The sequence below is a fragment of the Podarcis liolepis genome (assembly GCF_965112155.1).
Source record: "Podarcis liolepis genome assembly, chromosome: 1".
NCBI lineage: Eukaryota > Metazoa > Chordata > Lepidosauria > Squamata > Lacertidae > Podarcis > Podarcis liolepis.
In genome coordinates this window covers 80,300,914-80,327,229 of record NC_139554.1, presented here as the reverse complement: position 1 = coordinate 80,327,229, position 26,316 = coordinate 80,300,914, and the positions used below count along the sequence as shown (strand labels likewise).

The 26,316-nt window shown below is 42.2% G+C and overlaps 1 protein-coding gene across 12 annotated transcripts in view; it reads left to right on the top strand.

Moving 5' to 3' along the window:
* DAGLA (diacylglycerol lipase alpha) overlaps nucleotides 1-26,316 on the top strand; it is an 88,593-nt gene that overhangs the window by 6,907 nt on the left and 55,370 nt on the right. The window contains exon 1 of one of the 12 annotated variants that reach the window (XM_083485644.1): nucleotides 25,592-25,937. The exons of the other annotated variants lie outside the window; for them this stretch is intronic. The gene's annotated coding sequence lies outside the window, so the exon portion shown is untranslated. Of the gene's footprint in view, nucleotides 1-25,591; nucleotides 25,938-26,316 lie in introns of those variants that run through there. 12 annotated transcript variants of the gene reach the window in all.

Sequence of the window (26,316 nt, the reverse complement as noted above, 5' to 3'; positions counted from 1 at the left end):
TCCCAGAATGGGAAGCTGACAACCTAAGTTTAACCATGTCAGTTTGGAGGTGAGTCTTAATTTCAGTGAGACATGCTTCCTTATAAGTATACTTAGGATTGCAGTCATTGAATATATCATCTCCGATGCGTTCTAGTCAGCATCATGGTCAATGGGAGTTGTACTCCAAAACGTCTGGAGGGCACCAGGTAGGGGAGGATGAAATAGATTGAGAAGCTGGACCAACTTTTATTGATTATACTATGGGTGTGTGTGTGTGTGTGTGTGTAAGAATAAACGTCTGTCTCTCAATGATAGAGCACACATTTTGTATGCAAGAGACCCCAGGTGCCATTGCACAGACTAGTCACTGTTCTACCATGTCTTTCACAATTAAACTCAGACCTTTAGAGCAGGGGAAACACTGTGAAGGTAAACAGCTATGCTATCATATTTAGTTAGTTCCCATAGGCACATCTATCTTTGTGATTCTGTGTGTATACAATGGAGATGTAGTGTAACATGTGCATTTGGTATGGAACATGTAAGTTGATAAGTGCTGCTGTAACTTCTATCAGTACTTCACATCTGTGTGGTGTTCCCTGTACCTCAATCCATACACACGTACTTCAGTGCATGTATAATGCTAATATATAATATTGCCATGCCAAGGCGTATACGTACATGCAATATATTGTACTAGATTATGATGATCCAATATTTCTCAAGCAGATGGGTCAGTCCATGTGAATAGGCTATTGTTCCCAGTAGGCTTTGTGCCAGTATGTAACATCTTTTGGGGGCAAGTGAGCCATGGAAACAAATGCTATGGAGTTTATAGTCTTCCTTCCTTCCTCAGGGTGTGGTTTCTTTGATGTGAATCAGTGCCATGTGCCATGAACATCAATGGGAACTGCTTGAAAAACGTGAAAAAGCTATTTTGTCTTATGATTGAATGGCTTCTTACACAACATGCCAAAAGGAAGCTTTGCAAAATAAGAAACACACTAAATTTGAATACGTGAGTTGTTTCTTTTCAAGAAGCCACGCTGAGATGGCAGATGCTGTCTAACTAGTTTTGCTGGAAGGCAAGCATTTAATAGGCTTAACATATACTGTAAGGCAGAGGTTTTCAACTTTTTTGAGTCCATGGCTCCCTTGACCAACTACCTTCTTTCTGCAGCACCCCTATGGGACTCAGGAGCCCAGTTATGTCACCCCTTGCCTGCAGAGCTGGCAGCCTCTCACCCTTTTTCAAACACCCTCCCTTGTGGAGTGTTCCTTCAGCCCCCTCTCCACGCTCCTTGGGAGTCCTCTAGGCAGCCACTGCTGCTGCCCCTGGTCTCTGAGTTGCCCCACCCCACCCCAAAAATAGGTGCCCCCTCACACTGCTCCACAGGGGCCTTGGAAGAGGATTCCCCCAGCCTTAGTGGCCCAGTGAAGAGTGACCAAAGGTGAACATGGGGCCAGCACCTTACCTTGGGAGGTAGCAGGGGCAACAGCGAGCACTGCCGGGCCTGCATGGTGGAAAGGCTCACCTTCAGCACCGGGCACTCTGTTCCCAGGCAGGTCTTGCACACAGAAAACCCAAGAGAAGCCAGTGCAACGCCTGTCTGCCTGTCCGGCCTCCCACTTGTCTGACCATTCCCAACAGTAAGGGCTGGTGGGCTGGCTGGCCTCCCTCACCCACTTGCTTGCTTACTCCGAGGCCTTCTCAGCTTCTGTCGGCCAGTACCCCCTGGTCAGCCCCAGAGGCACCATTTGCCTGGGGAGCATGTAGCCAGGGCTGCTGCAACAAACACTTGTGCAAGCCTTTGGGAGGCAGAGACGCGAGAGGGCATCAGTGGAGGGAAGAAACGAGGGACAGAGGCCAGTGTTGCTCACGGCACCCCGACCATCATTCAAGGCACCTCAGGGTCCCATGGCTGGCACACTGATTGAAAACCACTGCTGTAAGGCAACTGAAAGCTAATATGTGCAAAAATATACGTGACTCCCACTCTTTCTTAGCTTTTGTAGCCATTGGTTTAGGTGTAAGATTCAAGTCTTTGTTTGAACACATAAGACTGACACTTCTTTACAAACCTCTGAAGTATAGTCAGAACTTGGAAGAAAAAAGTAGTTTCATTTGAGCAAGGAAAGAGAGATGAGATGTTGCAATCCAGTATGAGATAGAAAGTACCTGTTGTGGGTATAAACTTTTATCATAATAAAAACAGTGGACTTGATCAGAACCAAGCTTAATATCTTTTGACTGCGATCCTTTGGTGGATAAATCCACACTGTGTGTTTTTGACCCTGCCTTCTGTTATTTCCATTCCCTCTATTTGAGCACAAACCAAACATGTACAAAGAGAGATTTACCTGCTCTCACACCCTTAAAAACAACAACCAGCTATGGAAAATAGCAAACCTATTTAATTATGATTTATTTCCATTGTGCTCCTTTTATTTATGTTGCTATTTTATTGTTTTTTCTAACATCCAATATTGTGCACGAATAAGAAGGCTTGCAAGTACATACAGGTAGGTGGAAGCAACTAAAAGTAAAAAAGGAATCCCAAATCTCAACTCTCTAAAGTTGGAGATTTCAAAACTATTTGAAAAACATTTACTCCCCCTGCCCCACCCCCCGCAACTGATCAGTACAATTTTTTTTAAAAAAAAAAGTGGCTGCTTTCGTGCCTGGCAGAGCCTATCCAAAAATAGACACAAGCACTGTCATAAAAGAAATGAAGGTAAGGGTGAATGAGGGGTCATGGATCTGGAAGTAGCTGAGAAGATTTATCCATCCAACCCCACAGAAAGCACTAATGGGATGGATGGAGTGGTTAGGTTTCGAATTTTTAACCATTTGTTGGATTGTCCATAGAGAGGGAAATGAGCAAGATTGTTGTTGGTTGAAGGGGATGTCATATGGATGGCCTTAATTTAATGATAAGACAGAGTCTAACCCACACTAAAGGGCTTCTAATTTTTGACCTGGCAATATATCACAAATCAGGGTGGGTGCACGTGTGCTATGCAAACATCACAATGTGGGAAAAACCATGAAGCCAGCCAATGCTTCTCTTGATTTCTGCAGTCCCTGTTAACTCTGCCAGCTCAGCTCTGCCCTGCCTCCTGTAGGGGGCAGTGAATCAAAAGAGCAGGCGGTGGCAAAAATCACAGTGTGGGCAAAACTGTGAAGCCAGCCAATGCCTCTACATAGCTCCATTCATATTTCAGACATTGTGATATATCAGTATGTCAGGATGTTTAGCTGGTGGTACATCACAGTGTTGAAGACCAGATATTGCCCAGCTCTAGTCCAGAGTGCATGTCCAACTACACTCTTGCCTGTGTATAATAAAGCCCAAGAGGACATGATCACGTCCCCCCAAGGTTCCCTGAACTTTCACTTGGTTGATCAGTTCCTTCCTGTTAGTGAGAACCAGGTCCAAGAGAGATGACTCTCCTGTTGCTTCTTCCACCTTCTGGGAAATGAAATTGTCAGCAGGGGAATTTGGGAATTTATCTAAACAACTGAGCCTAGGGCTTGCCGATCGGAAGGTTGGTGGTTCAAATCCCGCGACGTGGTGAGCTCCCGTTGCTCGGTCCCTGCTCCTGCCCACCTAGCAGTTCGAAAGCATGTCAAAGTGCAAGTAAATAAATAGGTACCGCTCCGGCGGGAAGGTAAACAGCATTTCCGTGTGCTGCTCTGGCTTCGCCAGAAGTGGCTTAGTCCTGCTGGCCACATGACCCAGAAAAACTGTCTGTGGAAAAACGTCTTGGCCAGTAAAGCGAGATGAGCGTCGCAACCCCAGACTGGGGTTCACGACTGGGCTTAACTGTCAGGGGTCCTTTACCTTTACATTCTTGGAAGAGTTTGAGTTCCAACAGATTTTGGGGTAGCTGAAGTCTTCCATGACTACTATATCTCTCGTTTTTGAATATTTGGTAATCCGCTCTAGGAAGGCATCATCCAAGTCTTCAGTTTGGCTTGGAGGTCTACAGAAGACACCAGTAAGGTGCCTCCTTAGCATTGCACTACATGCCCTGTTCATTTCTGTGGGCGAGATTTGAGTTCATGCTTAACTTTCTTACATTTAAATTAAGAGGATATAAATAGTGTTTGACTTTGGGTGGGTTGGACTGACTGGGTTTTGTAACCAACATTTTAAAAAACTTTATCACTCCCCTGAGTTTGCCAGCATTAGAGTTGTCAACATTTGTTGTTGTTTTTTGAGGAGGGGGAAGGAGCCTTGCATTTACCAACTAAATGATGTCTGAGGGGAATTACACCTAAAGCTTTTCTTTGTCATCATTCTAGCAAAAGCTTCAGCTGCTTAATTTCTGCCTGTCATGCCCTAGTTGAAGGTGTTAGGAGTACTGCCAGAAAAAAGGTGGTCCTAGCCAGAATGTAGTATTCAAATACTGCAAGAAGAGAGGAAAGGATTTATCTGGGCAAAGAGCGGATAATGTCTGTATAATACCTAGCACGATTTTAGCTATTTAGAGAAGTTAGGCTTATGAAACCCTTCTTTCTTCCTTTAACCTGTTAGAGATAGTGATGGGAAAGATTCAGGAGCATAATTGCTTTAGTGCCTAGAAAACTGAAGACCTCATTATTAATTTGAAATCTATTTCCAGTCACTTGAATAGATTCTGCTTATTACTGTAGTTTTGTTTTCTAGTCCAGATCTATTGATACAGAGGTCTGCCCTAATAAAAATCAAAATTGTATGGGTATGTTTTCAGTTTTGATCCATAGCTGCAACAGACAATCCATTAACTTTTTCATATATGTTTTTGGTCTACAACTCCTGTCATCCCTGATCATGCTAGCTGGCAAACTTGGGAGAAGAAGTCCAGCAACATCGGGGGGGGGTGTCCCCCCATACCTGTCATAGTTGGATTAAGCTGCATTTCTGATACAGTGGTACCTCAGGTTACATACGCTTCAGGTTACATACACTTCAGGTTACAGACTACACTAACCCAGAAATAGTGCTTCTGGTTAAGAACAGTTTCAGGTTATGTAGGGACCTCTGGAACGAATTAAGTACTTAACCTGAGGTACCACTGTATGTAGATGTATGCAATGGTGATAAAATCACCGGTGGATGTAATAGCTAAACCTTTTGCAATTTTACAAAGGCTTGGGTGAAAGATTCCTACTTCTTTGGGCTAACTAGTCCCTTTTCTGCTCTGTTCCCTTTCATTATCTCCTGAAAATCTTCCACTGTAGCTAAACAGCAGAGCTAGGTTTTGTGATGCAAGACAACATAACAGAGTAAAGCTTCAAATCTATTTTGTTTTATTCTTCAGAGTGGTGTGCTTGTGTTATATTTTCTCCATTTTGCATATATCCTAGAAAGTGTAGAATGAGTTCTGCAGTGGAGCACTGTCAGTTTAATCCAGGAAGTTTTTCCTTCTAGTCTCAGAGTGAGCAGTTCCAATAGGAGGGAAAGAAGTAGAATTTCAAATCAAGTGCTCTCCAAAATATCTTTAGCTTCCTGATCCTAGTGCTTGTTCCGGGATACAGAATTTCAAACAGAGCTTGATTAATCAGCTCTCTGCTGGGGAAATTTGTCATCTAAACCAGTTGTTCCCTGCTGTTAGTTTAGTAGCCTTTGTTATGCATTGTTTTCTGCTTACTACTTTGTAGTCACCAATATGAAAATCTAGTAATTAGCCAATAAGATAATAGCCCCTATAAAAATCAAAACATAGGTGGAACCAAATGGGAACAATTAACTAGCTGTTGGAAGCTATTCAGCTTTGGAATGATAAAAGTAAACTTCCCGTTCAGCCTCTCCCTGCTCATAAATTTATTTTAAAGCCACCTATTTGCCATGTATCATATATTCCAAAATTCCATATATTTGAAAATCATCTCATTGTCATCAACTCTTTATTGTGGTTACATACATTTCCCCCCAAACAAGTCCTTGTAACATACACAAAAGGAGATTTAAATCATTTTACTCAGGTAATCAGATATCAAATATGTCTGCCCACAACATTTTTAATTATTTATAAAATGTATTTGTAGACTGTCCTCCATGTAAAATATCTAGGGTAAAGGTAAAGGGACCCCTGACCATTAGGTCCAGTTGTGACCGACTCTGGGGTTGCTGCGCTCATCTCGCTTTAATGGCAGAGGGAGCCGGCGTACAGCTTCCGGGTCATGTGGCCAGCATGACTAAGCCGCTTCTGGCAAACCAGAGCAGCACACGGAAACGCCGTTTACCTTCCCGCTGGAGCGGTACCTATTTATGTACTTGCACTTTGACTTGCTTTCAAACTGCTAGGTGGGCAGGAGCTGGGACCGAGCAACAGGGGCTCACCCCATTGCTGGGATTCGAACTGCCGACCTTCTGATCGGCAAGTCCTAGGCTCTGTGGTTTAACCCACAGCGCCACCCGTGTCCTAATGAAAATATCTAGGGAGTGTACAACAAATACACAAGTACATAAAAATACCATAAAGAAATACAATATGATACTAAAAATGACTGGTTCATCTTGAAAAAGTTTAAACAACTGGATAGGCCTGCCAGCATACAAAGATCTTCAAGAGACATTTGAAAATTAGCAGCAAACATAGTGACCATTGAACTTTTTTGTTCCAAAACCAGTGGCAGATCATGAAATAAATAAAGTGTAGCCTCTCTTCAATATCTCTTTTTACCTACTCACCTCTTATCTCTGCTTGTTTTGTCTAGTTGAAAATGGAAGTTCTAATAGCTGCCACTGTCCTACCAGAAATTTATTTTTGAGTAGGTAGATAGATGTTCTTGGTTAATTCCAAACAGAAGTATATACAACTGATGGGAAATCTCTTCATGCAAACTTTTTCAGCTCTGTGTTGAGAGGAACATACTGGTACTTCCCCGAAAAGTATTATATTCCAGTTTGTGGTACAAAGCAGCTAAGCCTCACTGGCAGGCAAGAGATTCAGTTAAATCCAAAGTAAAACATTGAATGTTTTTCTAAAATATATCCCCACCTTCAAATATTCATTCAGGGGAAGCAAAATAGAGTATAAAACAAAATATGCAAGGTTACTAAAGGCAAGGGATTACAAATGCAGTGATCCAAACCTGTGTCTTTTTGTGTGTGACTACGTTTAATTTTGATTTTCATGCAGTTGTATTTTTTCCTTATTTTAATATGTTATTGAACTTTTATGTTATTGAATAAACAAACAAACAAATAAAAGTCTCTCTCTCTCTCTCTCTCTCTCTGTGTGTGTGTGTGTGTGTGTGTGAGAGAGAGAGAGAGAGAGAGAGAGAGAGAGAGAGAGAGAGTTACTAAAGGAAAATAGTTTTCAAGCTGCCATGTTTAGGTAAGAGTCTTGGTTACCTGAGTTCCTTAGGGATCCTTCTTTTGCTTATTCCTCCAGGGAGCTAAGGGCAATTAATAGGAGTTCTCTCATTTCCTCCTGTCAGCAACCCTCTAATATAGAGCAGATTGAGAGACAGTGCCTTCTCCAAGGCTGCCTAGAGAGTTTTGTGATTTAGCCCAGCTTTTCCTTGTCCAAATCCAGCCCCCTGCCCATTACCCCAAACTTAAGTGACTGAGAGTGCAGTCCTAACTCCCCCTTTTGTTGGCAGAGGGAAGATTAGGATGGTGTGTAGAGGTCTCTTCCGGCAGGTGCTGGGGGAAATAAGTACTCTGGGATGTTGATGGCAGGACCTGAAAGATCCAGAGTTTTGTGAATTCCCAAAGGGGGCCAGACCTTGAGCTGATCTGCAACAAATTAGCAACTCCCCCTTCTGCTCTGGCAGCAGGACTTTGGATGTACGGTAGTCGTGGATTTGCCGCTCCACTTTCTGGATTGACACCCAGTGTCAGGTTCTGCAACTGTATTCACCACAACTGATGAGAGTGATGAGCTCCAGCCCTCCTCTCAAGTTTGAAGCTGGGATGAGCAGGTGGAGGGTCACCCCTCCAGGTTTGCTGTGGAGGCACACAGGGCACCGAGGAAGCACAGCGCCACAGCACATTTCGTCCCAGCTCCAAACTGAAGGCAGCTGGCTGCATGTTTGGCTCTTTACTTCCAGGGTGCTTGGTGTGCCTCAGAAGCACAGCATAGTTCTAAGAACAATCCTTCCTCCCTCCAAACTTGGAAGCTAGGAAGAAGATCAAGGGACTGTTCTTCACCTCACACAGTGTTTCAGGGATTGAGTATAAGGTCAGGGGTGCAGTCCTTTAGGGAAAGGAGAGGTTTGGTGATTGCACAGCTTTGGCTGACTATCAAGACCAGCAAAAAATTGTGGACCACCCTGTTGAGTACAGTATAACAATTTATTTGTAGCTAGGTGCTGTTCCTCCTTCAGAGAATGTAAGAAAAGCCTCCCGGATCAGGCCAATGACCCATCTTGTCCTCCACCTTGTTCCCACAGTGGCCAACCAGATGGAAAACCCATACTTTTCAGGAGAAAAATTCTATGAGTTATGTGACTTTGAACCATTCAAAAGCCATCTGGTTTCAATCTGAACTGAAACTTAATTTAGCAAGGCTAAATAAATGTAGATTTGATCCTAGCTGGGAACTAGAATTTGTGAAGCAGACAGGTGGAATCCACAGAGGTCCACAGTCTCCTGGGTTCCAGGAAGCACCAAATTGACTAGAACAATGATCAAAGGGCTAGTTTTTGGATGGCTTCCCATGCACATTCAAGAGCAATGGTTTGCTAATGGTGAAAGGATAACTCTTGACTTCTGCCTGTCTTATATTACACAACATATCAGTCAAGATAAATACCAATATTAGTAACACAGAACAGCATGTATTGTATTTCTACCACACTACAGCTTCCAAATGCTTTGTTAAAATACCTTCAAGAACAGATAGGCTGATTTTGTTATAACATCATACTAAGAACAATTTTTTACTTTTATTAACTACCACTCATTTGGACAGTTGATAAATGAGTGCATTTCCATTCTATAAATAAAGGTAAAGGTAAAGGTACCCCTGCCCGAAGGCCAGTCGTGACCGACTCTAGGGTTGCGTGCTCATCTCGCTCAAGAGGCCAGGAGCCAGCGCTGTTCGAAGACACTTCCGGGTCACGTGACCAGCGTGACGAAGCTGCATCTGGCAAGCCAGCGCCGCACACGGAAACGCCATTTACCTTCCCGCTATAAAGCGGTCCCTATTTATCTACTTGCACTTAGGAGTGCTTTCGAACTGCTAGGTTGACAGGAGCTGGGACCGAATGACGGGAGCTCACCCGCCACGGGGATTCGAACCGCCGACCTTACGATCGGCAAGTCCTAGGCACTGAGGTTTTACCCACAGCGCCACCCGCATCCCTTACATTCTATAAATATCTACTTGCAATTATAAGCGTCAGTTAATTTAAGCACTTTGGATGTAGTTGATATTTATTGCATTCTTGCTTATATACCGTATTTTTCGCCCCATAAGACGCACTTTTTCCTCTCCAAAAATGAGGAGGAAATCGGGGTGCGTCTTATGGGGCGAATGCCTGCAAGCCTCGCGCGCTCGGCAGGAGATCCCACCGGGTGCGTGAGGCTTGGGGCGGCAGCCTGTCGCCCGAAGCACGGGGAGCCCTCGGGAGGGCTCCCCCTGCTTCGGGCGAGTGTCTGCAAGCATCGCGCACCCGGTGGGACCTCCTGCCAAGCGCGCAAGGCTTGGGACGGCAGCGGACTGCTAGCTTCTAGGTGCGCGCAAGCAGTCCGCTGCCGCCCCAAGCCTCGCGCACCCGGCAGGAGGTCCCACCGGGTGCGCGAGGCTTGGGGCGGCAGCGGACTGCTTGCGCGCACCTAGAAGCTAGCAGTCCGCTGCCGCCCCAAGCCTCGCGCACCCGGCAGGAGGTCCCACCGGGTGCGCGAGGCTTGGGGCGGCAGCGGACTGCTTGCGCGCACCTAGAAGCTTGGGGCATGCTGAGCTCAGCACGCCCCAAGCTCCTGGTATAGCGCAGCGATCCGCTAGCCCTGGGAGAGCCCCGCGGCTCTCCCAGGGCTAGCGGACTGCTTGCCGGCACGCAGAAGCTTGGGGCGCGCTGACCTCAGCTTGCCCCAAGCTTCTGGATTAGCGCAGGAGTCCGCTAGCCCTGGGAGAGGCGCCCGGCTCTCCCACGCTAGCGGAGACCTTGCCTGCACGCAGAAGCTTGGGGCGCGCTGAGCTCCGCACGTCCCAAGCTCCTGGTGTAGCGCAGCGCACCTGGGGGGGGAATAAAATTTTTTTCCTTTATTTCCCCCCCAAAAATCTAGGTGCGTCTTATGGGCCGGTGCGTCTTATGGGGCGAAAAATACGGTAAATGTTTATGTTACTTAGTTTTTGTATAGGGCGTCTGTTAAAGACACTCTCTTTCTACATTTCATATGTATGTTTGTGATGGTTTGTTTTTAGTCAGTCAAGTGTCATTTTTTTAAGGGTTAGAGAGACAAAAATGGGAGTCAAAGGAAAGCTCCTACTCAGGAAATTGGTATTTATGTTTGAGAGGAGGGAATGTCTCCTCCTAAAATTCTCTTTTAGTATTAAGTTGATATTTCATTTCATTGTGATGTTTCTTAGGTTTTTTAAAAATGTTTTGTTGCCCTTGTTTCCAAAAATGACAATAAAAATAGATTTAATATTTTTTCTGATCTTATCTTAGAGCAATAAGCTTTTAGCTTGATTAAAGCAAGCTGTAAAAATTGTCACAATAAGGTTAGCAGAAATCCAGTAAAAAGTGTTTGCTGTGTTTTGGCGGATGGGCCAGTGGGAATCACCATTTGCTCATCTAGTTATAGATGTATAAAAAGTGGTGATACCTTTCAGTCTGAAGGCATGAATTTATCTTACTCCCACTTACTGTGTTCCTATTTCCATGTACTGCATTGTTTATTTCTGAGAAGGGCTTTGCTGTCCTACTTTAACAAGGTAATTGCATGAAGTATGAGGGACTATGTTGCTTTCCAAATAAATATGGCAGTATTTTGCTATGTTCAAATTAAATTTCTACAAATCCTAACTAATGCCTAAAGGCGATTTTTCTACATGAATATATATTGCAGTTTTGCTTTGCATATGTTTTGAACAATATCCTTAGGAAGTGGCAGAGTTTTATCCTAAAGCAACTGCTTGTTTACTATGAAAGTTCACTGCTTTGTATTAGCAGACAGAAGCTATGCGTTTGTTTTGAGGAATGTACACAGGAGACCAAATCTCAGCTGCTAATCCTTCCTGCTTACTGTTCCATGCTCTTAAAACTACTGTTTACTGTAGATTTGTGTCTCGCTCCCTTTCTAAAGTTTGCTTTTAAGAGGAACAATAGCTGTTGTTCAAGTAGTGGAATTTTGCTTTGTGACACTTCATCTTATGTGAGAAGGTAACCTTGTTTTTGGACTTTTGAGTCCTATTTTTCAAAGCATAGGTGTATTTCTTGCAATTATAAACTGGCTGCTCGCATTCATTTGAAACTGAAGCCCAATTATAAACAGTAAAACACTGTGTCACACACATGACCCAACTCAGGCTTATGAATATTCTTTTCAGGGACATTATTAGCTCAAGGAATACTTCTCTTTACCCTAATCTAGAGGATTTTTATAGGTGCGCAGGGTCAGAGGAGAGTCTGCATAAATACGGAACCAAACTAGCAGACATCTACAGAGGTTGCCATTTGAAACATGGATAAGGAATCCTGTCCGGCGTGCAGTATTCTTATGGATGTCTATGACCTAGTTAATCATGTAATGTTGCCTTCTCTTTTGTATGAGAAGGAGGGGCAAAAGAACTAGGCAGGCATTCTTGGCTGGAGAAGGTAGGTTAAGGGAGGAGGAGAAAAAAAGTGGGCTGCTGCAAGAAGTGTTCATTCTGCACAAGGATGTCTGATTGGTAGTATACATCTATATATTGTCTTATGAAGTGTATATAGCGTAGGGGGCGAACCATTTCTGCAAAGCCTACCAAATTATTTTCTGGAGAGCACTGCATGTCCTTAAGCCTGTTTGCTGTGGATACTGGAAGTATTTAAATAGAAATAAACATGGATATATATGTTGACTGAGACAAGCAAGTGTGAGCTTTCTGGTGATCGTATTTAGCATTATATTATCAAGGTGTGCATATCTATTTTTGCTTGTTAGCAGAGTGGAGGACATCTGGTTTTTGAACTTCCAGAAGGTCAATATTTAGCAGGAGGAATTAAAGTACATACTGAAACTTTAGATTTGTGCAGTCCCCTATCATCCTAGTGCAACAAATTCAGTAAAAAATAAACAAAAAGCTGATATACTTTAGTTTATTTAAGTGACGGGGAAAGTATTGATAAGTGTGGGGTGCATGAATGATTACAGTGGTGCCTCGCAAGACGAAATTAATCCGTTCCGTGAGTATCTTCGTCTAGCGGTTTTTTCGTCTTGCGAAGCAACCCTATTAGCGGATTAGCGGCTATTAAAGGCTTAGCGGCTTAGCAACTTACCTGCTAAAAGGCTATTAAAGGCTTAGCGGCTTAGAAAAAGGGTGGGGGAGTGAAAAAAAATCTCAAGACTCACAATACATTTTCGTCTTGCAAAGCAAGCCCATAGGGAAATTCGTCCTGCGAAGCGCATTGAAAAACGGAAAACCCTTTCGTCTAGCAGGTTTTCCGTCTTGCGAGGCATTCGTCTTGCGGGGCACCACTGTAATTGGAAGATGTGTAAATACCCCACAATCAAATCAGGATGAATGCAGGACAAATGTTTATTGTGTAACTGCCCTCTGAATAAATCAAAATGAATGCTCAGTGAAGAGTGAACATAGTCTAACCACCACATAAGCTTTGTGCAAGTGGATCAGGATGAAGGCTAAACAAACAAGTATTCTGGTAGGACACTTTGTCAGTTTAGGGCATTTTCCGTCTATACCTTTTGTATTGCTTTGCGCACTGATATGTAAATGGACAGATCAGTATCGTTATGCATACTTTCATTAGGGTGACAAGATGCAACAGGGAACAATATTTCTATCCAGTTAATATTTCTCATGAAGAAATTATAGCTGGTACATAGTTAGGCAGTATTAACATGATAGGTTGCACTTGTTGATATTACCTCTTCTATGCAACTATTGAAGAAATAGGAGCTCTGGTCTCCTCTCTATTTGTTCATACTAATTTTCATAAATGTGCTTATAGATGCACACCTTCTCTTATACTGTTCCTGTAGCTCCTTGTTTGAATTACAGAATGTGTGTGCAGTTGCTATCTATAGGTAAGGACTCTTATGCACTGACCTTTGAAATTGGACAAAAGTGTTTTGCTGCCTTTATAACTGTAAGTCATGGGTTTTGTCTGCTTTGAAACATGCTTCACTCGTATGGTGATGAATTAGCCTGACCCAAGATGCTACTTAATGCACTAGTCCATAGAGTCAAAGTGATTAGCGAATAACCAAAGGAAAACAATTCATCTTATTGTCTTTTGGAAAAGACATACAGTATTGCTCATAGGCACATATTAACAAGTGATTTATTTCTTTGATTACCGTATATGATATGATTCCAGTTCTGCCAGTTTATGTAGGAGAATAATAAGCAGCCCTGGGAAAAGATGTGTAGATAATAGTCTTATGGCTTATATGAAACTAGTAGCTTCATACTGAATTAGCTCTGTTTTTCCAGAGCATCCAATAATAAATAAAACATTCCCAAATGTCAGGAGGTCAGACCAATGGGTCATGATGGGTGCTGAGGGTGATTGGTAGTATAGGAGGTTAAGCAGTTTTCAATCCTGGATCGTGAGATGGGAATAATAGGTAGGTGGCATCCACAGATAAAAATCAGTTCAGTTCAGAATCTCTGTTATAAAGGGTGCTTCAGGTAGTGGCAAAAATAAATTTCACAGCCTTCTGTAAATCTGAAGCTTTGTGATAACTTCCTTTTTAATGTTAAATGTCTACCCATTTGGTATGTTGCCTGCTGGAAAAATGCCAGTGTTATTATTATGAAAAGCAGCCAGTGAGTTTATTAAGGCTGAGCAGTTCTGATCTCTGGCTTCTCATTTCCAAGTACAACACTCTATTTGGTTATTACTATTTGCTTTAGTTTGCAAAGTGCTTATTTGTTCTTGCACTAAGGGGGGAACGGAGACTGAAAGAGAACAACAGAGAGACATTTCCTCAAAGCCACCCAATCAGCGTAGGACATTGAATCCAGTGTTCTAGGTCTATATACTTATCAAATGACAGCATCTTTCATAGCTGGATTTTTAAGTATTATTTTCTCCTTTACAGGGTTCTGTTGTTGTGTCTATGTCCTCTTCACCCATAGCTTAAAAACAAGGAAAAATCAACTGTAGATGTACAAACCCTTTAGTAGTTTACTAATAAGATGTGTTCAATATTACCTTGAATTACTCCTTAGCCACTACTTAATGTTTAAATATTAAAAGGAAAGAGTAGAAACAATGACCCACAGCCAGACTGCACCAACCATGCTTATGCTGCCACAACACAAAGGCCACATGTACAACAGTTTGAGAAACACTGAAATAGAGGCTGGGCTAAATTCTCGAACAGAAAACTCACCACTTGTTGAAATCCACATTGTCTTATTTTGTTATGTCTTTACAATAGATAGCCCTCAATATGGACTAGAACCTGGTTGTGTTAGGCACTGAACAATCACTTAAGGGGATTCCCAGTCCTGGCAGAGTGACCCAGCAGGTTCCAAATGAAGTAGTCTCTCACTTGGTCATGACAGCATCTTTCTGAAGTCAGCATAGTTGTACACCAAGCTACATCTGCAGTGTTGTCTCTTTCAGACCTTTTATTATTGGTACACTTGTACCATTATGCTGAGAGAGAGAGAGAGAGAGAGAGAGAGAGAGAGAAACTTGCATTTTAAAACAAAGAGCTATTCTGAAGCAATTTAATGCTTGAGTTGAACAAAAAACAGGAAACTGTTACTCTCTTGCTCTGCTTCAGCGCTTAAAAACAGAGATTTTGAATCATCATGGAATGGGGCAGTGATCACTGCCTGGGCAGTAAAGCAGTTTGGAATGCAAGGGGAAGGGCAGATGCATAGTAAGTTTACATGATGTGTGTGTTCTGTGGTCATGAGACCTTGGGAGGCCTTTGGAAATCCAAATTAGCGCAGGGGGAGAAACTCTTACTTTCTGGATTGTGCAAATTAGGTGTTGTTGAACTAAAAAAAAACATAGGTTTGAATTGCAAAGCATCAATATGTTCTTTAGCTGGTAGACAACCACTGCTTTTCTTGCTGATGGTATCTACCCTGTTGAGTTTGAAAATCACAAGGATTAAGCATTCTTTAGGAAGGAGTTTCTGATTTTATTCAGTTTAGCTCACTTCACTGATTTCATATTTAATAAGTTTTTCCTTTACCCTTTTGCATTTATTCTGTATCCAGATCTTAATATCTTAGGCAAAGTCAAGGATAAGCTCTAGTTCTTACAGAGGTTGTAAACCTGTGGCTGTCAAAAGGGGGCGGAGAATCTTTTTGGCCCAGCGGACTAGATCTTAATTCCCCCATCACCCCTTTGACATGTGGGTGGGGCCACCTACCTGTCAATTATCTGGTGTCATAATGATGTCAGGTCACTGATACATGAGCAGTCCCTTCCAACCACCTGTCAAAGTTGACCTGAAAGTTGGGGGAAGGAGTCTGCTTCAGTGGCAAAGTAGCAGCCAGGAGTATTAAAACTCACCTCCCCATCAGCTGATGCCACCCAGTGATGCCAGCTGATTAACAGGTGGGCATGGTTTTGGGGGAAATTGGACTCCCTGACAGACCAAACACTTCTCACCCCGCTGTAATACATCACATTTTAGATAGGGGCTTACGTGACCGAATAATCCTCAGTAGCCAATGCTGTAGAACAATGCTGTGCATAGAATGCTAGCTTGTCAGGAAGAAGGTTAGACTTTCCCTCTGACATCTAGCATTGTGCAGAGAAGCATTCAGTCGTGAGATTTGAGAAGATATATGCCCCAGACACAGATACCTTAATGAGAATCAGGCCTAATTTCAATACACTTTAAAAGACCCTTTAAATGAATTGGACTAAAATTAGTTGTGTCCTATTTATTTTTGTGAGAAATAAACATGTAGAAGCAAATTTCACTGGGTTGCACTTACTACAGCTTGTTTGGTTCAGCTTCCAGAAGCTGGAAGAACACAACTTCTTATTATCCTAAGATTTGAGTGGGAATATTAAGAGCTGCTTAGTGGGTAGTAGTAGGAATAGCAGCAGCAGCAGCAGCAGCAGCAGCAGCAGCAGCTGAGACTTCAACCAGATGTTCATAGCTATGTAAAACCCAAAATTTCCACCCTCAGAAAGAAACACCTCAAATCTCCCTGTGGCTGATTATTAAAACCATTCCAGAAAGTGTTTCTCTCTGTGTCCTCCATTCCATTGTTTGCCATAGCCTGAGATGAAACTGGAAGCATTTGCTCAAGTGTCTTGTACCTAACTACATAGTATTTGCAGAACACTTTTGCTATAATTTGTATCTCACTCTGGAGATTTCTGTGACCTAGTTAAATGGTAAACTTTGATGTAAAGTAAAATTTTGAAACCAATGGGAGGGATCCTTTTTTTAAAAAAAGCAAAATGGATGGGGATCCCTCCCTTTTTCTGAAAGGTTTATGAATGGTTGGTTCCTCTGCCACAGACTCTCCTACTTATATTAACACTACTCTGACTCCTGTCGTCTCAGATCACTCCCCGCCCCGCAAAGCGATCTGGGTAAAAGTCTGATCTAGTAGAATTAATATGAGCCTTGAAATATATACAGATGCCTTTCTTCAGCTCTATGTACTTTTACAAGGAGAAAAAACAAACCACCCATACTACCTCATGACCAAGGGTGGCAGTGAGTGGCTGTGGAGAAGCTCAGAGGCTTTATAGGCAACAATAGGAAGGCCTCAAGAGTGCCATTGTGCATACAGGGGCTACACTGGCGACCCCTGCTGTTATCCCCACAGGACTTCAGAGGTGGGCATTTAACCTAGGAAAATGGCAGAAATGGACAGGATGGCTGCTTTACTTTAAAAACCAAAGAAGACACTTAGGTGATCCAATTGCCAATCTCCCGATGTCATGTCTGGTTTGGCCCTCACTTAAGGCCATTTAGATGTTTTTCCTGCACTGTGGGGAGGGTGTTAAAAGGGAAAATCACATGTAGCTTCCTTAATCACAAATGCATTTAAAAAATAAAATAAACGGTGGTGTGATCATTTCTGGAGATATAACAAATGAGATCTGTTGCACCATCAATATGTAACATGTCAATTTTATTATTTGTGTATTTATTACATTTATATACTTCCTTTCTGCCAAGGCACCCAAGGTTAGTTACAATTTTAAGTTACTGAAACAAATAGATTGTATAAAATATAGAGCAACAGAGTCCTCTCAGGTTGTTGATGGCCCTGTCAGGAGCGGATGGTATGTGTGCTCCCTGGACTGGGCACCACAGCTTCTGCCTTCCCTCAGGGCATGCAGTTCTTATGTCACTCTAGGGGTGGTGGGATACAGGCTGCCTTAACAGCTCTCCCAGGCTGTTGATGAAAGCATATGTGTTTTTCTTGACATAGGTCCTGGCTTCTGCCTTCCCTCAGGTCACAGAGGTCTTAAGTATTCTCAGGGAAGGCGCCGTACTGGAAAATTCTGGATCCTTTTTAAATGGTAAATTTTGAAAAAAAGTAAAATTCTGAAACCAGAGGGAGGGAATTTTTTAAACAAACAAAATGAATGGTGAGAAAGCCATGCACATGGTGATTCCTTTGCCTCAAACTTGGTCAAACTACAACATTAGTAGCTCCCCCCAAGCAGTGAACATTCACTGACAGCATTCTAAAGGATTGGGACCCCTTTTACTTGAGACAGAAGCCTTTTCAATGTTTTATATTTGCTGTTAGCCACCCTGTGCCCGGTTTTTAAACCGGGAAGGGCGGGGTATAAATAAATTATTATTATTATTATTATTATTATTATTATTATTATTATTATTATTATCCTCTTGAAAATAATGCCTGGTATATTAAAGCCTCCAATTCACCACTTAAAACACCCTGTCTATATTATTTACCTTCAAGAATGGCTAAATGTAGCACTGACCACTAAAGTTGCTAACCTACAGTGGTTTATTTTTTATTAACCCACCTGCCCACACCTACCTTGCTAATCACTTGTGGTTTAAAAGGGGGGAGAATGATAACTATTTGTCTGAAAGCAATTCTTACCACAGACAAGCAGACAAACCTGATTAAAAGCAAAAAAATGACAGTGAACAAATTCCCCCCCTCACAGCCTATTAGGTTTGTTCCCTTGATAGAGGCTCTGCGCCTTTGCCAGATACATTGAATACAGAAATCTAGCAAATTCTTCTTTTTCCATTGCTGCATCCTCAGGGTGGGGGTGGGGGAAACAGCTGAAATTCTCCTTGACATGATGTTGTCAAAGATAACAAAGCCCTGCCCAAAGAAAAGACCTAAGAGGGTTCCTGTACCTCTCATATAAAGGAAAAGTTTACTGCAGCACTGTAGAGGGAGAAGGCCTATCATTTAAAGAGTTGGGTGCCCTCAGGCTCTGATCTGAGGAATAGATGGGATGGAGTAAAAAAAAAAGCCATTTTCAAATGTGGTGGCTTGAGTGTATGTGAGGGAGAGAGACAGAAGCAGTTACGCAGGAGCTCCCTCTTTCTAGCAGTTCTTGGCTGAGATACACCATTGCACTACTACATGGAATGCCCTAAGACTCCAAAGTTCGTATGTTATCATGTAAGCCAGGGGTAACTAACATGACTGGGGCTGATGTGAACTGTAGTCCTACAACATGTTGCCTACCCCTGATGTATATACTTTATACTTTTATACTGTATACTGGCACAGTTTTTGTTTTTCCCATAGATGACTATATTTCCCCCTTTTCATCCCTCCATCCTGCTTTTAGCAGCATCTCTTACTGTGTTGTCAGGATGTCTTGAGACTTGCTTAGCTTGCCTTGAGCAAGGGGCAAATCTAAGCAAAAGGCAAGGTACCAAATGAATAGTGCCCCAGTTACTGCTCTTAAGGCACAACCTTGTATTGAGAGTACTGAACCTCTGCAGGGGTATAATGAGGTGGTGTATAAAGGTGTGGTGTGGCTCACCGAGGTATAAGGCTGAATCCACCCAAAATCCACTACAGCTCTATCAAAGAGTCTTATTTGAGCTATTTTATATACATTGGTAGGGGACGCAGGTGGTGCTGTGGGTAAAAGCCTCAGCGCCTAGGGCTTGCCGATCGAAAGGTCGGCGGTTCGAATCCCCGCAGCGGGGTGCGCTCCCGTTGCTCGGTCCCAGCGCCTGCCAACCTAGCAGTTCGAAAGCACCCCTGGGTGCAAGTAGATAAATATGGACCGCTTACTGGCTGGAAGGTAAACGGCATTTCCGTGTGCTGCGCTGGCTCGCCAGATGCAGCTTTGTCACGCTGGCCACGTGACCCGGAAGTGTCTCCGGACAGCGCTGGCCCCCGGCCTCTTAAGTGAGATGGGCGCACAACCCTAGAGTCTGTCAAGACTGGCCCGTACAGGCAGGGGTACCTTTACCTTTACCTTTATATACAGTGGTACCTCGGGTTAAGAACTATATTCGTCCTGGAGGTCTGTTCTTAACCTGAAACTGTTCTTAACCTGAGGTACCACTTTAGCTAATGGGGCCTCGCGCTGCCGGAGCATGATTTCTGTTTTCATCCTGAAGCAAAGTTCTTAACTCGAGGTACTATTTCTGGGTTAGCGGAGTCCCTTTTAACAACAGAGCTTTCAGCATGGCCAAAATGTAAACTTCTGCATTAGTGAGAGGGCTGGTGGTATTTTGTCTGCATGGTTCAATTTCTGACTCTTAAGACATCTTTCTAGAATGAATTGCAGAGTTTTCTTGAATTGCGTTTTTCTATTCTACCCTATACTGAAGATTAGAGGAGCCACAAGCGGAAAGAAAGCTTCCTTGATAAAAAAATTCATATCCTTGAAAACCACTATATCTTATTTATTCTACCAGTGATGAATTATGAGCTCTGATTTCTGTACAGTAGTAGAGTTGTAGTGGAAATTTACCCATCAGAAACCAGAATATGTGGCTGCAATTTTGATAAGCTCTATGTGTGTGATAGAGTTTTTGTTTAAAAAATATTTTACATCTCCCACTCACTTGTCTGCCTGGGCTACAGCGCTGACTCAGGCATACTCTAGTCAACTTCTCCAGAATCAGAAGAGCTTTTATGAAATTGCAAAAAAGGAGAATTAGACAACAGGTAAATGTACTAGTTGGAGAAGAACTCAGGTAGCTAACACTGAATAAACAGATCAGTATTTTAAGTTAGGCCATTAATATGTTAATTATACCAAGTAATGAAGAAACAGGATGAAAAAAGTATAAAATATAGTTACCTTAAATAATTTAGTGGTGTGTGCATGTCTTTTGTGCATGATGCATATGTTCTGTCCCTTCAGTCCTTTCTCCTGGCCTTTTCTCTCCTCCTTCCTTTGCTGTTTACTCTGTCCTGGGAGAAGAACGCCCTGGATCCAAAGCACTGTCATTCATTAGATATATTACTGTTGATTAAGGGCTGCTTGCACCACATACAAACCGACTCCTGCACAGAGGGCATTTCCATGCTACAACCAAAATCTCTCTGCAAATGTAGCATTTGACAATTCTACTCCCTGGTTTCTTGCTTGAGGTACACTTGCTAGGAAGCTGCAACTGACTGTACATATACATCTAGTACATGTTTGTTCAGTGGAAAACCCATGTGTAGTTGTTGTCTATACGTAGCTTCATGTGAGAGTTAACATTAAATCTGTCTTCTATCTAGGAATTTGGTAATGTGTGAAGTTGCTATAAGAAGGAATTAAGCTGAGATCTAGTGCTATGCACCAGTGGATAGTGGTCCCTCTGAGGTCAGTTGGCAGCACTGATGACTCATGGAATGCCCTCTAGTCTAGTTCCTTGGCCTCATTGGTTTGTAGTGCGGGAACTAATCTAGTTCCTTTCTTTATCAGAGGAAATAATTGAGGAATAACTTTTGTTTTTAGCATAATTCAAAAATTAGAGGAAATATTGCACATATTTGTAGCTGACTAAAGGACTTTTGTACATGCAGCATTCAACTGATTATTGTCACTCTGATATACTGCTATCTATGAAATGGACAGGATATTTATTCTTTTGTTAAGGATGCCCTGATTAGTTTTAAGGCCTATTCAATTCTTCTGTATAATGAGGGCTAGTTAGCATTGTGATCTGGATGTATGGAGAATAGGACTACAACAGAATGTGAGTAGAAGTGTATTTGGTTACTTGCATTTTTAAGAAAATGGAGGACACATGGTCAAGTTGTATTGCCCATCCTGTCCTATTTTATGCTGTTTAGAGTAGCTGCACTTGCCGGGACTGTAGAAGTTGAAAAAGATAACTTAACAGTCCTTGATTGTGGTTCCCATTGGATTTGAGCCACAACTGTGGTGCTTAGGTTTGGCCATATTTATAAAACATTATTTAGGCATTATCTTACATGGGCTGATAGTAGAGCCTTTGCCAACAGAGGACCTTGTGGTTATGGAACCATTATGCTGAAGGTTTGATTTTTAAAAGCAGCTTGCCAGAAATAAAATAATCAGATAAGGTAATCAACAGCATGTAATCAAGAGATGATGTGAAATAAAATGAGAAATGGGGCTGCAAGTGACCTGAATATCGTTTCCACTGAAGCAAAACCTCATATACTCAATATTTCCACAATTTAGTATAGATTATACAGATGATAGAGAATCACTGGTAGAATGTATAAAGGATTAATATACCATGATGATGGCAATATGTGAACAACTTGAACTTATTGCAGGACTTAAGTTACAAATGTGCATTGTTAAAGTCACTATGTCCCAAGAACAACTGCTGGCACCATTACCTGTATCATTTTGTGCTGAACCCCTTGTACCATGTAATATGTGCTCTTATCTTTTATGATCAACTTGGTTAAAATTACTGCATTGAAGGATCCTTAAAACCCATGATGGCTTTGGATTAGGTGGACTTGAGGAGAAAGCCTAACTTCTGGCTGGAAGCAGTGAGGCTGAATGGGGTGGTGTAGCAACCACCACATCCATAGCCCTGCACTTGTGCTGTCCAGGGCAGAAGGTTGAGGGTGGCAGTGCTGCTGCCAATTTCTGCTGCATCAGTTTCAAGCTGGCACATAGAGAGTCCAGGATCAGTCCCATTAACAGGAGTTGAACCAGGTTAGGATCCAGTGGATCCTTTGCCAGCCCAGCTCTGCCCCTAAAGAACCCTGTCAATGAGGCTGCTACTGGCAAGGGTATCACTGGCAGAACCTTCCACTCACCTGTACATTTGGCAGGTGCAGTGAAGTGCTGGCAGAGTTTATGTTTTATAGTTGTTGATTCCTGTTCATACATTAAAAACACACACAGAGAGAGATTTTGTAGGTCAGCTCTTGTGCAAAACCTCTCTATTAAAAATAAATCAAAAGACTGATTGATGATCTGCACACTATCATTCATTTACATATCCCTTCTCTCCCACTTCATGTTTAACTGCAAATTCCTGTTTGTCCTGATCCAGCAAGGCTCTTCTTATGGTCTTATTTATGGATGGATGGATGTTAATTCATTTGCACACAACATTCAATTGTTCTTTGATTAGCATTGTGTTTCACCATTTAAAAAAGAACAGCAGGGGCAAGCGCCCCCACCCCCACCCCACTGAGCTAGCTTAAAATTGGCTAATGCACTATGACAGAAGATACCTGTTCACTGAATGTTTGCCATTGTGACCAGTTGCTGTAGAGTACTGAACTCCTGGCATTGTGAAGAATTGCTGCACAATAACATCCAAAATGCTGCCAAGTATAAATTATGCAAAAAGGCAAATTGATTCTGCAATGTAGTAGTGGGGAGAAGGAGTAATCCCAGATGTCTTGTGTAATGTACATTCCACGGATGTCAATTTCTGTTAGTTTTGTGACCAAAGAATCCATAGAATCTTATTCAGAGTTGTTGGTTTGTTCTCACAATCAAGGGAAAAGTTAAGGCCTTTGTTGTACCTACTTAATTTTTTATGTTACTCTTCCTTTGTAGACTGATTCTTGTGTGCAACCTGTTCACACCTCCTGCCATCCAGCAGGTGATTTACTTATGGTTAATAGCAATGTTTCCCTAGAATCTCAGTTATCTTGACACAGTCAGAGGGAGAAAAATAGTGTCTGGCTTGCATATGTGAAGCAACTGCCATCTTTAGGATTTTTGTGAAGTTAGTCCATTGGACACACTGTTTTCAGAGGCATTTCACAGCCCACCTGGTTAGCTTTGCTTCGTATTGAGGTTATTTTTGTGCATAAGGTGTCAGCAAAATGTTACACTTAGCGTTTTACAAGCAGCCATATACCATATGCAAGTTAGGATTGAGATTTCTTTTTTAAATGCTTTTTTATTAAATATTTTCTGAGGTTACAAAAGCACATACTGAAGCATTCCTTGGAGAAAGTCAGTGAAAGCTGACTGCCATTCTCCACTTCTTTATCTATGCCTATCTATATTTCCTTAGGAGTTAGAAGGGAGAGGAGTAGGGACAATTAGCTGCTAAAGAAGAGTTATGATAAGCATAGATAAACAATGGAAAGCGAGAGATGGTGGTGGCTGCATGATCTGTCTAGCTTTCTCTGGGGGAGACTTCTAACTTCTCAGCCGCCAGAACTTGGTTAACATGAAGCTAATTTTCACATAACGAATGTAATAGGTAACTATTTTCTTATTCAGAAGTTGAAATACACCCACAATTAATATGTTCTGTTATCCCTGAATATGGTTTCTTTCCACGTAGATGCGTTGTTGTGTTTTCTTCTCTTTTGTCCTTCCAGAACAGATATACACTGTTCTAGGTACCTTTTTGTGAATTTCTTCCTTCTCCAAGTGCCTAGAATGTTTTTAAGGCTGTTGTCAGCAGATATCCATGGACTCTCAGTGAATTATTGATAGCTCCATTCCACTAGCTTTCCTATTTTCTCTCTCAGCAAGGCTTCTACTTTGGCCAGTTAGCACGACTGTCTCCTGAATCAAAGCAGGGTTCTGCATGCTAATGCAGCCTTTTTGGCACAACACAGCTGTGACCAAGAGAAGGAGCACTGTAAGAAGAAGGAAGAAAGACATCTGTGAGAAATTTTGAAGCTTTCAAATTGTTGGGAAGCAATTTTTGCTTTGAAAGCCAATTTGTATAACATGCTTCACTGTGTTCTGTATTTGGGATTCATCCCCATTGCTCTTAGAAACATTTCATACAGTAATATTGGTTGCTTTCCCAAAAGTAGTCTATTTATGAAATGAAATATAATACATGCCCTGGAAATTCATAGTTCACTACAACAACCTTTGCAATCTCTAAAACGTAACGTGTAGTTGTGAAAGTTGGCATCAATGAAACCCATGACCAATTGGTTGTCACCAAAAGCAGGTGCTTTATACATTTTACCTGAATCTCTTATAATAGGTGTGTTGCTTAATCTTCCTTTTCTGATCTGGCAGTTATTTTCTTTACTCTGCCTGCTCTTGGATGAGACAGCTAGCCAATCTTCCCTTCCCCCTCCCTTTGCTTCATTAATTCCAGTGTCACAAAATCTTGATAGAGTTCCTTACAAAATGATGTTTATCTTGTGGATTTTGAGAGAGGCTCTGTTTTTCTCTTCTTGTTGAGGTTGCTTTAGGATTCTTCATTTATATTGGAGAACAAGAGCAAGTTGGCCATAAGCTAGAATGATCCCAAAAGCTTCTTCAGGTGCACACAAAGACTTGACTTTTGACTTTTTCCTCACCCAGTAGCAACCCATGCTACCCCCAAACCTGAGGTTGGGGAATCCTCAGAACAGATTTAGGGGGTGCATGGAGGGGGAAGAGAGGGAGAGGAGGAAAATCCTTGCACTGATGCAACCATAGTTTTAGGGCTTCACTGATACAACGTCTGATGCTTAAGCTTGGTGACTCAATCTCTAGAGTACTTAGCCACAGGAGTACAGTACCACATTTTTTAAAGCAGCTAGGAGACAGAGGGTGCCTGTATCAAAATGGTCCCAGGCTATGCCTTGAACTACAAAATAGCATCAGCATCATGGATTGAATTGCTACCCCTCATTATTTCTCCTGGACTCTGCAACCATCTTCTGAGGCCCTTCTTTGTGTGCTTCCTCCACAAGAGGTCCAGAGGGCAGCAAATGAGAATGGACATTTTCCGTGGTGGCTCCCTGCTTTGGGAGTGCTCTCCCCATAGAGGCTCATCTGGTGCCTTCATTGCATATATTTAGGTGCCAGGCAAAAACATCCCACTTCTCCCAGGCCTTTGTCCAATTAAACAATCTATGGCCTTTAAAACTTTATGGGGGGGGGTATTGTTGTTACTATGTTATGCATTTTTGTGTTTTTATATTGTAAACTGCCCTGTAATCCTTGGATGAAGGGCAGTATTGAAATTTAATTAAAAATATAATAAATAAAATAATGTCATGTTACTCAGAATACTTTACCTCTGTAGAGCAGGAAGTAAGAGAGCTTCTCTTTGGTCACTGACTACAAACAGTTATTGGCTTTCATATTCAACCAAAATTCATGGGCCCTCAGTTGATAAAGGAAGCTAAGCAGAGACAGTGTGCAGCAAAGATATGGGGCAGTTGTCGATTCATGACTTTGGTGTAAGAGATAAAGAGGTTTGGGGGAAAATATTCCACTGGCTGCTGCAGAGTATTACAGTGCCCTGAACTATATAACGAGAGAGGATCTGGGAATTGAAAGATATTTTTAAAAATTGGGTTATCTAATTAAATAATTAGACTAGAAACAGCTTCTAATTTTCTGCAGCAATCTTCCTTGTGTAGAGAACATAAGGGGTGATTTGAAAAGCACATTCTGTGTGATAGGAAGACAAGTCACAGTTACATTGAGGACCCTGTTACATGGGCTTATGCAGAAGGTAAGTGCATGCAGATTATGTGCTTGCTGTACATTTGTGCACAATGTACTGTGTGTGGGTGTTGAGTAGGAGGCGTATATGCTGGGTGTTTGGGAGTGTAGTCATTAGAGAGTCTGTGTGCAAAGAGAGAAGCCATTTAGCTCTGGGCTGCTGCATGTGTGATTTAAATGTGACACAGACTTGCAGACATTAAGCTTATTTTGCATGCATAGAAAAAGAATCCGCATCTTGGCATTTTCTCCTTGCTTCTGTGTTTTCATCTTGTCCATGATATTACTGATCTACTTTTTTCTATCTTGCAAAGTAAACTATGAGCATGACGGAGTGGAATAACAGTAAGAAAGCAGGTAACAGTAAGATTGTGAAGATAGTTTATTTA